This window comes from Gymnoscopelus braueri (assembly GCF_963280865.1).
Source record: "Gymnoscopelus braueri genome assembly, chromosome: 17".
Classification (NCBI taxonomy): domain Eukaryota; kingdom Metazoa; phylum Chordata; class Actinopteri; order Myctophiformes; family Myctophidae; genus Gymnoscopelus; species Gymnoscopelus braueri.
The window spans coordinates 2,712,783-2,726,298 of NC_137617.1; positions in this window are offsets into that span (position 1 = coordinate 2,712,783).

Below are 13,516 nucleotides of genomic sequence, written 5' to 3' on the forward strand. Positions count from 1 at the left end.
CGGATAAGCCCGAGAGGTGTAAAGAAAAGTGTGGCGGACCGTCCAGTGCGGTCAGAGGTCAGAAAAGTGCAGTTTTCAGACAACGGTGGACACTGGACCGGCGCCGGCGGACACTGCCGACACTTCTGACATACGCACGCGTGCGGGGACACCTCCCCTACAACGCCACACTCTCGGATAAGCCCGAGAGATGTAAAAAAAAGTGTGGCGGACCGTCCAGTGAGGTCAGAGGTCAGAAAAGTGCAGTTTTCAGACAACGGTGGACACTGGACCGGCGCCGGCGGACACTGCCGACACTTCTGACATACGCACGCGTGCGGGGACACCTCCCCTACAACGCCACACTCTCGGATAAGCCCGAGAGGTGTAAAAAAAAGTGTGGCGGACCGTCCAGTGAGGTCAGAGGTCAGAAAAGTGCCGTTTTCAGACAACAGTGGACACTGGACAGGCACCGGTGGACACTGCCGACACTTCTGACATACGCACACGTGCGGGGACACCTCCCCTACAACGCCACACTCTCGGATAAGCCCGAGAGGTGTAAAGAAAAGTTTGGCGGACCGTCCAGTGAGGTCAGAGGTCAGAAAAGTGCAGTTTTCAGACAACGGTGGACACTGGACCGGCGCCGGCGGACACTGCCGACACTTCTGACATACGCACGCGTGCGGGGACACCTCCCCTACAACGCCACACTCTCGGATAAGCCCGAGAGATGTAAAAAGAAGTGTGGCGGACCGTCCAGTGAGGTCAGAGGTCAGAAAAGTGCAGTTTTCAGACAACGGGGACACTGGACCGGCGCCGGCGGACACTGCCGACACTTCTGACATACGCACGCGTGCGGGGACACCTCCCCTACAACGCCACACTCTCGGATAAGCCCGAGAGGTGTAAAAAAAAGTGTGGCGGACCGTCCAGTGAGGTCAGAGGTCAGAAAAGTGCCGTTTTCAGAAAACAGTGGACACCGGCGTGGCGGACCGTCCAGTGAGGTCAGAGGTCAGAAAAGTGCAGTTTTCAGACAACGGTGGACACTGGACCGGCGCCGGCGGACACTGCCGACACTTCTGACATACGCACGCGTGCGGGGACACCTCCCCTACAACGCCAGACTCTCGGATAAGCCCGAGAGGTGTAAAGAAAAGTGTGGCGGACCGTCCAGTGAGGTCAGAGGTCAGAAAAGTGCAGTTTTCAGACAACGGTGGACACTGGACCGGCGCCGGCGGACACTGCCGACACTTCTGACATACGCACGCGTGCGGGGACACCTCCCCTACAACACCAGACTCTCGGATAAGCCCGAGAGGTGTAAAGAAAAGTGTGGCGGACCGTCCAGTGCGGTCAGAGGTCAGAAAAGTGCAGTTTTCAGACAACGGTGGACACTGGACCGGCGCCGGCGGACACTGCCGACACTTCTGACATACGCACGCGTGCGGGGACACCTCCCCTACAACGCCACACTCTCGGATAAGCCCGAGAGATGTAAAAAAAAGTGTGGCGGACCGTCCAGTGAGGTCAGAGGTCAGAAAAGTGCAGTTTTCAGACAACGGTGGACACTGGACCGGCGCCGGCGGACACTGCCGACACTTCTGACATACGCACGCGTGCGGGGACACCTCCCCTACAACGCCACACTCTCGGATAAGCCCGAGAGGTGTAAAAAAAAGTGTGGCGGACCGTCCAGTGAGGTCAGAGGTCAGAAAAGTGCCGTTTTCAGACAACAGTGGACACTGGACAGGCACCGGTGGACACTGCCGACACTTCTGACATACGCACACGTGCGGGGACACCTCCCCTACAACGCCACACTCTCGGATAAGCCCGAGAGGTGTAAAGAAAAGTGTGGCGGACCGTCCAGTGAGGTCAGAGGTCAGAAAAGTGCAGTTTTCAGACAACGGTGGACACTGGACCGGCGCCGGCGGACACTGCCGACACTTCTGACATACGCACGCGTGCGGGGACACCTCCCCTACAACGCCACACTCTCGGATAAGCCCGAGAGATGTAAAAAGAAGTGTGGCGGACCGTCCAGTGAGGTCAGAGGTCAGAAAAGTGCAGTTTTCAGACAACGGTGGACACTGGACCGGCGCCGGCGGACACTGCCGACACTTCTGACATACGCACGCGTGCGGGGACACCTCCCCTACAACGCCACACTCTCGGATAAGCCCGAGAGGTGTAAAAAAAAGTGTGGCGGACCGTCCAGTGAGGTCAGAGGTCAGAAAAGTGCCGTTTTCAGAAAACAGTGGACACTGGACAGGCACCGGTGGACACTGCCGACACTTCTGACATACGCACACGTGCGGGGACACCTCCCCTACAACGCCACACTCTCGGATAAGCCCGAGAGGTGTAAAGAAAAGTGTGGCGGACCGTCCAGTGAGGTCAGAGGTCAGAAAAGTGCAGTTTTCAGACAACGGTGGACACTGGACCGGCGCCGGCGGACACTGCCGACACTTCTGACATACGCACGCGTGCGGGGACACCTCCCCTACAACGCCACACTCTCGGATAAGCCCGAGAGGTGTAAAAAAAAGTGTGGCGGACCGTCCAGTGAGGTCAGAGGTCAGAAAAGTGCCGTTTTCAGACAACAGTGGACACTGGACAGGCACCGGTGGACACTGCCGACACTTCTGACATACGCACACGTGCGGGGACACGTGTAAAGAAAAGTGTGGCGGACCGTCCAGTGCGGTCAGAGGTCAGAAAAGTGCAGTTTTCAGACAACGGTGGACACTGGACCGGCGCCGGCGGACACTGCCGACACTTCTGACATACGCACGCGTGCAGGGACACCTCCCCTACAACGCCACACTCTCGGATAAGCCCGAGAGATGTAAAAAAAAGTGTGGCGGACCGTCCAGTGAGGTCAGAGGTCAGAAAAGTGCAGTTTTCAGACAACGGTGGACACTGGACCGGCGCCGGCGGACACTGCCGACACTTCTGACATACGCACGCGTGCGGGGACACCTCCCCTACAACGCCACACTCTCGGATAAGCCCGAGAGGTGTAAAAAAAAGTGTGGCGGACCGTCCAGTGAGGTCAGAGGTCAGAAAAGTGCAGTTTTCAGACAACGGTGGACACTGGACCGGCGCCGGCGGACACTGCCGACACTTCTGACATACGCACGCGTGCGGGGACACCTCCCCTACAACGCCACACTCTCGGATAAGCCCGAGAGGTGTAAAAAAAAGTGTGGCGGACCGTCCAGTGAGGTCAGAGGTCAGAAAAGTGCCGTTTTCAGACAACAGTGGACACTGGACAGGCACCGGTGGACACTGCCGACACTTCTGACATACGCACACGTGCGGGGACACCTCCCCTACAACGCCACACTCTCGGATAAGCCCGAGAGGTGTAAAGAAAAGTGTGGCGGACCGTCCAGTGAGGTCAGAGGTCAGAAAAGTGCAGTTTTCAGACAACGGTGGACACTGGACCGGCGCCGGCGGACACTGCCGACACTTCTGACATACGCACGCGTGCGGGGACACCTCCCCTACAACGCCACACTCTCGGATAAGCCCGAGAGATGTAAAAAGAAGTGTGGCGGACCGTCCAGTGAGGTCAGAGGTCAGAAAAGTGCAGTTTTCAGACAACGGTGGACACTGGACCGGCGCCGGCGGACACTGCCGACACTTCTGACATACGCACGCGTGCGGGGACACCTCCCCTACAACGCCACACTCTCGGATAAGCCCGAGAGGTGTAAAAAAAAGTGTGGCGGACCGTCCAGTGAGGTCAGAGGTCAGAAAAGTGCCGTTTTCAGAAAACAGTGGACACTGGACAGGCACCGGTGGACACTGCCGACACTTCTGACATACGCACACGTGCGGGGACACCTCCCCTACAACGCCACACTCTCGGATAAGCCCGAGAGGTGTAAAGAAAAGTGTGGCGGACCGTCCAGTGAGGTCAGAGGTCAGAAAAGTGCAGTTTTCAGACAACGGTGGACACTGGACCGGCGCCGGCGGACACTGCCGACACTTCTGACATACGCACGCGTGCGGGGACACCTCCCCTACAACGCCACACTCTCGGATAAGCCCGAGAGGTGTAAAAAAAAGTGTGGCGGACCGTCCAGTGAGGTCAGAGGTCAGAAAAGTGCCGTTTTCAGACAACAGTGGACACTGGACAGGCACCGGTGGACACTGCCGACACTTCTGACATACGCACACGTGCGGGGACACCTCCCCTACAACGCCACACTCTCGGATAAGCCCGAGAGGTGTAAAGAAAAGTGTGGCGGACCGTCCAGTGAGGTCAGAGGTCAGAAAAGTGCAGTTTTCAGACAACGGTGGACACTGGACCGGCGCCGGCGGACACTGCCGACACTTCTGACATACGCACGCGTGCGGGGACACCTCCCCTACAACGCCACACTCTCGGATAAGCCCGAGAGATGTAAAAAGAAGTGTGGCGGACCGTCCAGTGAGGTCAGAGGTCAGAAAAGTGCAGTTTTCAGACAACGGTGGACACTGGACCGGCGCCGGCGGACACTGCCGACACTTCTGACATACGCACGCGTGCGGGGACACCTCCCCTACAACGCCACACTCTCGGATAAGCCCGAGAGGTGTAAAAAAAAGTGTGGCGGACCGTCCAGTGAGGTCAGAGGTCAGAAAAGTGCCGTTTTCAGAAAACAGTGGACACTGGACAGGCACCGGTGGACACTGCCGACACTTCTGACATACGCACACGTGCGGGGACACCTCCCCTACAACGCCACACTCTCGGATAAGCCCGAGAGGTGTAAAGAAAAGTGTGGCGGACCGTCCAGTGAGGTCAGAGGTCAGAAAAGTGCAGTTTTCAGACAACGGTGGACACTGGACCGGCGCCGGCGGACACTGCCGACACTTCTGACATACGCACGCGTGCGGGGACACCTCCCCTACAACGCCACACTCTCGGATAAGCCCGAGAGGTGTAAAAAAAAGTGTGGCGGACCGTCCAGTGAGGTCAGAGGTCAGAAAAGTGCCGTTTTCAGACAACAGTGGACACTGGACAGGCACCGGTGGACACTGCCGACACTTCTGACATACGCACACGTGCGGGGACACGTGTAAAGAAAAGTGTGGCGGACCGTCCAGTGCGGTCAGAGGTCAGAAAAGTGCAGTTTTCAGACAACGGTGGACACTGGACCGGCGCCGGCGGACACTGCCGACACTTCTGACATACGCACGCGTGCAGGGACACCTCCCCTACAACGCCACACTCTCGGATAAGCCCGAGAGATGTAAAAAAAAGTGTGGCGGACCGTCCAGTGAGGTCAGAGGTCAGAAAAGTGCAGTTTTCAGACAACGGTGGACACTGGACCGGCGCCGGCGGACACTGCCGACACTTCTGACATACGCACGCGTGCGGGGACACCTCCCCTACAACGCCACACTCTCGGATAAGCCCGAGAGGTGTAAAAAAAAGTGTGGCGGACCGTCCAGTGAGGTCAGAGGTCAGAAAAGTGCAGTTTTCAGACAACGGTGGACACTGGACCGGCGCCGGCGGACACTGCCGACACTTCTGACATACGCACGCGTGCGGGGACACCTCCCCTACAACGCCACACTCTCGGATAAGCCCGAGAGGTGTAAAAAAAAGTGTGGCGGACCGTCCAGTGAGGTCAGAGGTCAGAAAAGTGCCGTTTTCAGACAACAGTGGACACTGGACAGGCACCGGTGGACACTGCCGACACTTCTGACATACGCACACGTGCGGGGACACCTCCCCTACAACGCCACACTCTCGGATAAGCCCGAGAGGTGTAAAGAAAAGTGTGGCGGACCGTCCAGTGAGGTCAGAGGTCAGAAAAGTGCAGTTTTCAGACAACGGTGGACACTGGACCGGCGCCGGCGGACACTGCCGACACTTCTGACATACGCACGCGTGCGGGGACACCTCCCCTACAACGCCACACTCTCGGATAAGCCCGAGAGATGTAAAAAGAAGTGTGGCGGACCGTCCAGTGAGGTCAGAGGTCAGAAAAGTGCAGTTTTCAGACAACGGTGGACACTGGACCGGCGCCGGCGGACACTGCCGACACTTCTGACATACGCACGCGTGCGGGGACACCTCCCCTACAACGCCACACTCTCGGATAAGCCCGAGAGGTGTAAAAAAAAGTGTGGCGGACCGTCCAGTGAGGTCAGAGGTCAGAAAAGTGCCGTTTTCAGAAAACAGTGGACACTGGACAGGCACCGGTGGACACTGCCGACACTTCTGACATACGCACACGTGCGGGGACACCTCCCCTACAACGCCACACTCTCGGATAAGCCCGAGAGGTGTAAAGAAAAGTGTGGCGGACCGTCCAGTGAGGTCAGAGGTCAGAAAAGTGCAGTTTTCAGACAACGGTGGACACTGGACCGGCGCCGGCGGACACTGCCGACACTTCTGACATACGCACGCGTGCGGGGACACCTCCCCTACAACGCCACACTCTCGGATAAGCCCGAGAGGTGTAAAAAAAAGTGTGGCGGACCGTCCAGTGAGGTCAGAGGTCAGAAAAGTGCCGTTTTCAGACAACAGTGGACACTGGACAGGCACCGGTGGACACTGCCGACACTTCTGACATACGCACACGTGCGGGGACACCTCCCCTACAACGCCACACTCTCGGATAAGCCCGAGAGGTGTAAAGAAAAGTGTGGCGGACCGTCCAGTGAGGTCAGAGGTCAGAAAAGTGCAGTTTTCAGACAACGGTGGACACTGGACCGGCGCCGGCGGACACTGCCGACACTTCTGACATACGCACGCGTGCGGGGACACCTCCCCTACAACGCCACACTCTCGGATAAGCCCGAGAGATGTAAAAAGAAGTGTGGCGGACCGTCCAGTGAGGTCAGAGGTCAGAAAAGTGCAGTTTTCAGACAACGGTGGACACTGGACCGGCGCCGGCGGACACTGCCGACACTTCTGACATACGCACGCGTGCGGGGACACCTCCCCTACAACGCCACACTCTCGGATAAGCCCGAGAGGTGTAAAAAAAAGTGTGGCGGACCGTCCAGTGAGGTCAGAGGTCAGAAAAGTGCAGTTTTCAGACAACGGTGGACACTGGACCGGCGCCGGCGGACACTGCCGACACTTCTGACATAGGCACGCGTGCGGGGACACCTCCCCTACAACGCCAGACTCTCGGATAAGCCCGAGAGGTGTAAAGAAAAGTGTGGCGGACCGTCCAGTGAGGTCAGAGGTCAGAAAAGTGCAGTTTTCAGACAACGGTGGACACTGGACCGGCGCCGGCGGACACTGCCGACACTTCTGACATACGCACGCGTGCGGGGACACCTCCCCTACAACGCCACACTCTCGGATAAGCCAGAGAGATGTAAAAAAAAGTGTGGCGGACCGTCCAGTGAGGTCAGAGGTCAGAAAAGTGCAGTTTTCAGACAACGGTGGACACTGGACCGGCGCCGGCGGACACTGCCGACACTTCTGACATACGCACGCGTGCGGGGACACCTCCCCTACAACGCCACACTCTCGGATAAGCCCGAGAGGTGTAAAGAAAAGTGTGGCGGACCGTCCAGTGAGGTCAGAGGTCAGAAAAGTGCAGTTTTCAGACAACGGTGGACACTGGACCGGCGCCGGCGGACACTGCCGACACTTCTGACATACGCACGCGTGCGGGGACACCTCCCCTACAACGCCAGACTCTCGGATAAGCCCGAGAGGTGTAAAGAAAAGTGTGGCGGACCGTCCAGTGAGGTCAGAGGTCAGAAAAGTGCAGTTTTCAGACAACGGTGGACACTGGACCGGCGCCGGCGGACACTGCCGACACTTCTGACATACGCACGCGTGCGGGGACACCTCCCCTACAACGCCACACTCTCGGATAAGCCGGAGAGATGTAAAAAAAAGTGTGGCGGACCGTCCAGTGAGGTCAGAGGTCAGAAAAGTGCAGTTTTCAGACAACGGTGGACACTGGACCGGCGCCGGCGGACACTGCCGACACTTCTGACATACGCACGCGTGCGGGGACACCTCCCCTACAACGCCACACTCTCGGATAAGCCCGAGAGGTGTAAAGAAAAGTGTGGCGGACCGTCCAGTGAGGTCAGAGGTCAGAAAAGTGCAGTTTTCAGACAACGGTGGACACTGGACCGGCGCCGGCGGACACTGCCGACACTTCTGACATACGCACGCGTGCGGGGACACCTCCCCTACAACGCCAGACTCTCGGATAAGCCCGAGAGGTGTAAAGAAAAGTGTGGCGGACCGTCCAGTGAGGTCAGAGGTCAGAAAAGTGCAGTTTTCAGACAACGGTGGACACTGGACCGGCGCCGGCGGACACTGCCGACACTTCTGACATACGCACGCGTGCGGGGACACCTCCCCTACAACGCCACACTCTCGGATAAGCCCGAGAGATGTAAAAAAAAGTGTGGCGGACCGTCCAGTGAGGTCAGAGGTCAGAAAAGTGCAGTTTTCAGACAACGGTGGACACTGGACCGGCGCCGGCGGACACTGCCGACACTTCTGACATACGCACGCGTGCGGGGACACCTCCCCTACAACGCCACACTCTCGGATAAGCCCGAGAGGTGTAAAAAAAAGTGTGGCGGACCGTCCAGTGAGGTCAGAGGTCAGAAAAGTGCCGTTTTCAGACAACAGTGGACACTGGACAGGCACCGGTGGACACTGCCGACACTTCTGACATACGCACACGTGCGGGGACACCTCCCCTACAACGCCACACTCTCGGATAAGCCCGAGAGGTGTAAAGAAAAGTGTGGCGGACCGTCCAGTGAGGTCAGAGGTCAGAAAAGTGCAGTTTTCAGACAACGGTGGACACTGGACCGGCGCCGGCGGACACTGCCGACACTTCTGACATACGCACGCGTGCGGGGACACCTCCCCTACAACGCCACACTCTCGGATAAGCCCGAGAGGTGTAAAAAAAAGTGTGGCGGACCGTCCAGTGAGGTCAGAGGTCAGAAAAGTGCCGTTTTCAGACAACAGTGGACACTGGACAGGCACCGGTGGACACTGCCGACACTTCTGACATACGCACACATGCGGGGACACCTCCCCTACAACGCCACACTCTCGGATAAGCCCGAGAGGTGTAAAGAAAAGTGTGGCGGACCGTCCAGTGAGGTCAGAGGTCAGAAAAGTGCAGTTTTCAGACAACGGTGGACACTGGACCGGCGCCGGCGGACACTGCCGACACTTCTGACATACGCACGCGTGCGGGGACACCTCCCCTACAACGCCACACTCTCGGATAAGCCCGAGAGGTGTAAAGAAAAGTGTGGCGGACCGTCCAGTGAGGTCAGAGGTCAGAAAAGTGCAGTTTTCAGACAACGGTGGACACTGGACCGGCGCCGGCGGACACTGCCGACACTTCTGACATACGCACGCGTGCGGGGACACCTCCCCTACAACGCCACACTCTCGGATAAGCCCGAGAGATGTAAAAAAAAGTGTGGCGGACCGTCCAGTGAGGTCAGAGTTCAGAAAAGTGCAGTTTTCAGACAACGGTGGACACTGGACCGGCGCCGGCGGACACTGCCGACACTTCTGACATACGCACGCGTGCGGGGACACCTCCCCTACAACGCCACACTCTCGGATAAGCCCGAGAGGTGTAAAAAAAAGTGTGGCGGACCGTCCAGTGAGGTCAGAGGTCAGAAAAGTGCCGTTTTCAGACAACAGTGGACACTGGACAGGCACCGGTGGACACTGCCGACACTTCTGACATACGCACGCGTGCGGGGACACCTCCCCTACAACGCCAGACTCTCGGATAAGCCCGAGAGGTGTAAAGAAAAGTGTGGCGGACCGTCCAGTGAGGTCAGAGGTCAGAAAAGTGCAGTTTTCAGACAACGGTGGACACTGGACCGACGCCGGCGGACACTGCCGACACTTCTGACATACGCACGCGTGCGGGGACACCTCCCCTACAACGCCACACTCTCGGATAAGCCCGAGAGGTGTAAAAAAAAGTGTGGCGGACCGTCCAGTGAGGTCAGAGGTCAGAAAAGTGCAGTTTTCAGACAACGGTGGACACTGGACCGGCGCCGGCGGACACTGCCGACACTTCTGACATACGCACGCGTGCGGGGACACCTCCCCTACAACGCCACACTCTCGGATAAGCCCGAGAGGTGTAAAGAAAAGTGTGGCGGACCGTCCAGTGAGGTCAGAGGTCAGAAAAGTGCAGTTTTCAGACAACGGTGGACACTGGACCGGCGCCGGCGGACACTGCCGACACTTCTGACATACGCACGCGTGCGGGGACACCTCCCCTACAACGCCACACTCTCGGATAAGCCCGAGAGATGTAAAAAAAAGTGTGGCGGACCGTCCAGTGAGGTCAGAGGTCAGAAAAGTGCAGTTTTCAGACAACGGTGGACACTGGACCGGCGCCGGCGGACACTGCCGACACTTCTGACATACGCACGCGTGCGGGGACACCTCCCCTACAACGCCAGACTCTCGGATAAGCCCGAGAGGTGTAAAGAAAAGTGTGGCGGACCGTCCAGTGAGGTCAGAGGTCAGAAAAGTGCAGTTTTCAGACAACGGTGGACACTGGACCGGCGCCGGCGGACACTGCCGACACTTCTGACATACGCACGCGTGCGGGGACACCTCCCCTACAACGCCACACTCTCGGATAAGCCCGAGAGATGTAAAAAAAGTGTGGCGGACCGTCCAGTGAGGTCAGAGGTCAGAAAAGTGCAGTTTTCAGACAACGGTGGACACTGGACCGACGCCGGCGGACACTGCCGACACTTCTGATATACGCACGCGTGCGGGGACACCTCCCCTACAACGCCAAACTCTCGGATAAGCCCGAGAGGTGTAAAAAAAAGTGTGGCGGACCGTCCAGTGAGGTCAGAGGTCAGAAAAGTGCCGTTTTCAGACAACAGTGGACACTGGACCGGCGCCGGCGGACACTGCCGACACTTCTGACATACGCACGCGTGCGGGGACACCTCCCCTACAACGCCACACTCTCGGATAAGCCCGAGAGGTGTAAAAAAAAGTGTGGCGGACCGTCCAGTGAGGTCAGAGGTCAGAAAAGTGCCGTTTTCAGACAACAGTGGACACTGGACAGGCACCGGTGGACACTGCCGACACTTCTGACATACGCACGCGTGCGGGGACACCTCCCCTACAACGCCACACTCTCGGATAAGCCCGAGAGGTGTAAAGAAAAGTGTGGCGGACCGTCCAGTGAGGTCAGAGGTCAGAAAAGTGCAGTTCTCAGACAACGGTGGACACTGGACCGGCGCCGGCGGACACTGCCGACACTTCTGACATACGCACGCGTGCGGGGACACCTCCCCTACAACGCCAGACTCTCGGATAAGCCCGAGAGGTGTAAAGAAAAGTGTGGCGGACCGTCCAGTGAGGTCAGAGGTCAGAAAAGTGCAGTTTTCAGACAACGGTGGACACTGGACCGGCGCCGGCGGACACTGCCGACACTTCTGACATACGCACGCGTGCGGGGACACCTCCCCTACAACGCCACACTCTCGGATAAGCCCGAGAGATGTAAAAAAAAGTGTGGCGGACCGTCCAGTGAGGTCAGAGGTCAGAAAAGTGCAGTTTTCAGACAACGGTGGACACTGGACCGGCGCCGGCGGACACTGCCGACACTTCTGACATACGCACGCGTGCGGGGACACCTCCCCTACAACGCCACACTCTCGGATAAGCCCGAGAGGTGTAAAAAAAAGTGTGGCGGACCGTCCAGTGAGGTCAGAGGTCAGAAAAGTGCCGTTTTCAGACAACAGTGGACACTGGACAGGCACCGGTGGACACTGCCGACACTTCTGACATACGCACGCGTGCGGGGACACCTCCCCTACAACGCCACACTCTCGGATAAGCCCGAGATGTGTAAAGAAAAGTGTGGCGGACCGTCCAGTGAGGTCAGAGGTCAGAAAGGTGCAGTTTTCAGACAACGGTGGACACTGGACCGGCGCCGGCGGACACTGCCGACACTTCTGACATACGCACGCGTGCGGGGACACCTCCCCTACAACGCCAGACTCTCGGATAAGCCCGAGAGGTGTAAAGAAAAGTGTGGCGGACCGTCCAGTGAGGTCAGAGGTCAGAAAAGTGCCGTTTTCAGACAACAGTGGACACTGGACAGGCACCGGTGGACACTGCCGACACTTCTGACATACGCACGCGTGCGGGGACACCTCCCCTACAACGCCACACTCTCGGATAAGCCCGAGAGATGTAAAAAAAAGTGTGGCGGACCGTCCAGTGAGGTCAGAGGTCAGAAAAGTGCAGTTTTCAGACAACGGTGGACACTGGACCGGCGCCGGCGGACACTGCCGACACTTCTGACATACGCACGCGTGCGGGGACACCTCCCCTACAACGCCAGACTCTCGGATAAGCCCGAGAGGTGTAAAGAAAAGTGTGGCGGACCGTCCAGTGAGGTCAGAGGTCAGAAAAGTGCAGTTTTCAGACAACGGTGGACACTGGACCGGCGCCGGCGGACACTGCCGACACTTCTGACATACGCACGCGTGCGGGGACACCTCCCCTACAACGCCAAACTCTCGGATAAGCCCGAGAGATGTAAAAAAAGTGTGGCGGACCGTCCAGTGAGGTCAGAGGTCAGAAAAGTGCAGTTTTCAGACAACGGTGGACACTGGACCGACGCCGGCGGACACTGCCGACACTTCTGATATACGCACGCGTGCGGGGACACCTCCCCTACAACGCCAAACTCTCGGATAAGCCCGAGAGGTGTAAAAAAAAGTGTGGCGGACCGTCCAGTGAGGTCAGAGGTCAGAAAAGTGCCGTTTTCAGACAACAGTGGACACTGGACCGGCGCCGGCGGACACTGCCGACACTTCTGACATACGCACGCGTGCGGGGACACCTCCCCTACAACGCCACACTCTCGGATAAGCCCGAGAGGTGTAAAAAAAAGTGTGGCGGACCGTCCAGTGAGGTCAGAGGTCAGAAAAGTGCCGTTTTCAGACAACAGTGGACACTGGACAGGCACCGGTGGACACTGCCGACACTTCTGACATACGCACGCGTGCGGGGACACCTCCCCTACAACGCCACACTCTCGGATAAGCCCGAGAGGTGTAAAGAAAAGTGTGGCGGACCGTCCAGTGAGGTCAGAGGTCAGAAAAGTGCAGTTCTCAGACAACGGTGGACACTGGACCGGCGCCGGCGGACACTGCCGACACTTCTGACATACGCACGCGTGCGGGGACACCTCCCCTACAACGCCAGACTCTCGGATAAGCCCGAGAGGTGTAAAGAAAAGTGTGGCGGACCGTCCAGTGAGGTCAGAGGTCAGAAAAGTGCAGTTTTCAGACAACGGTGGACACTGGACCGGCGCCGGCGGACACTGCCGACACTTCTGACATACGCACGCGTGCGGGGACACCTCCCCTACAACGCCACACTCTCGGATAAGCCCGAGAGATGTAAAAAAAAAGTGTGGCGGACCGTCCAGTGAGGTCAGAGGTCAGAAAAGTGCAGTTTTCAGACAACGGTGGACACTGGACCGGCGCCGGCGGACACTGCCGACACTTCTGA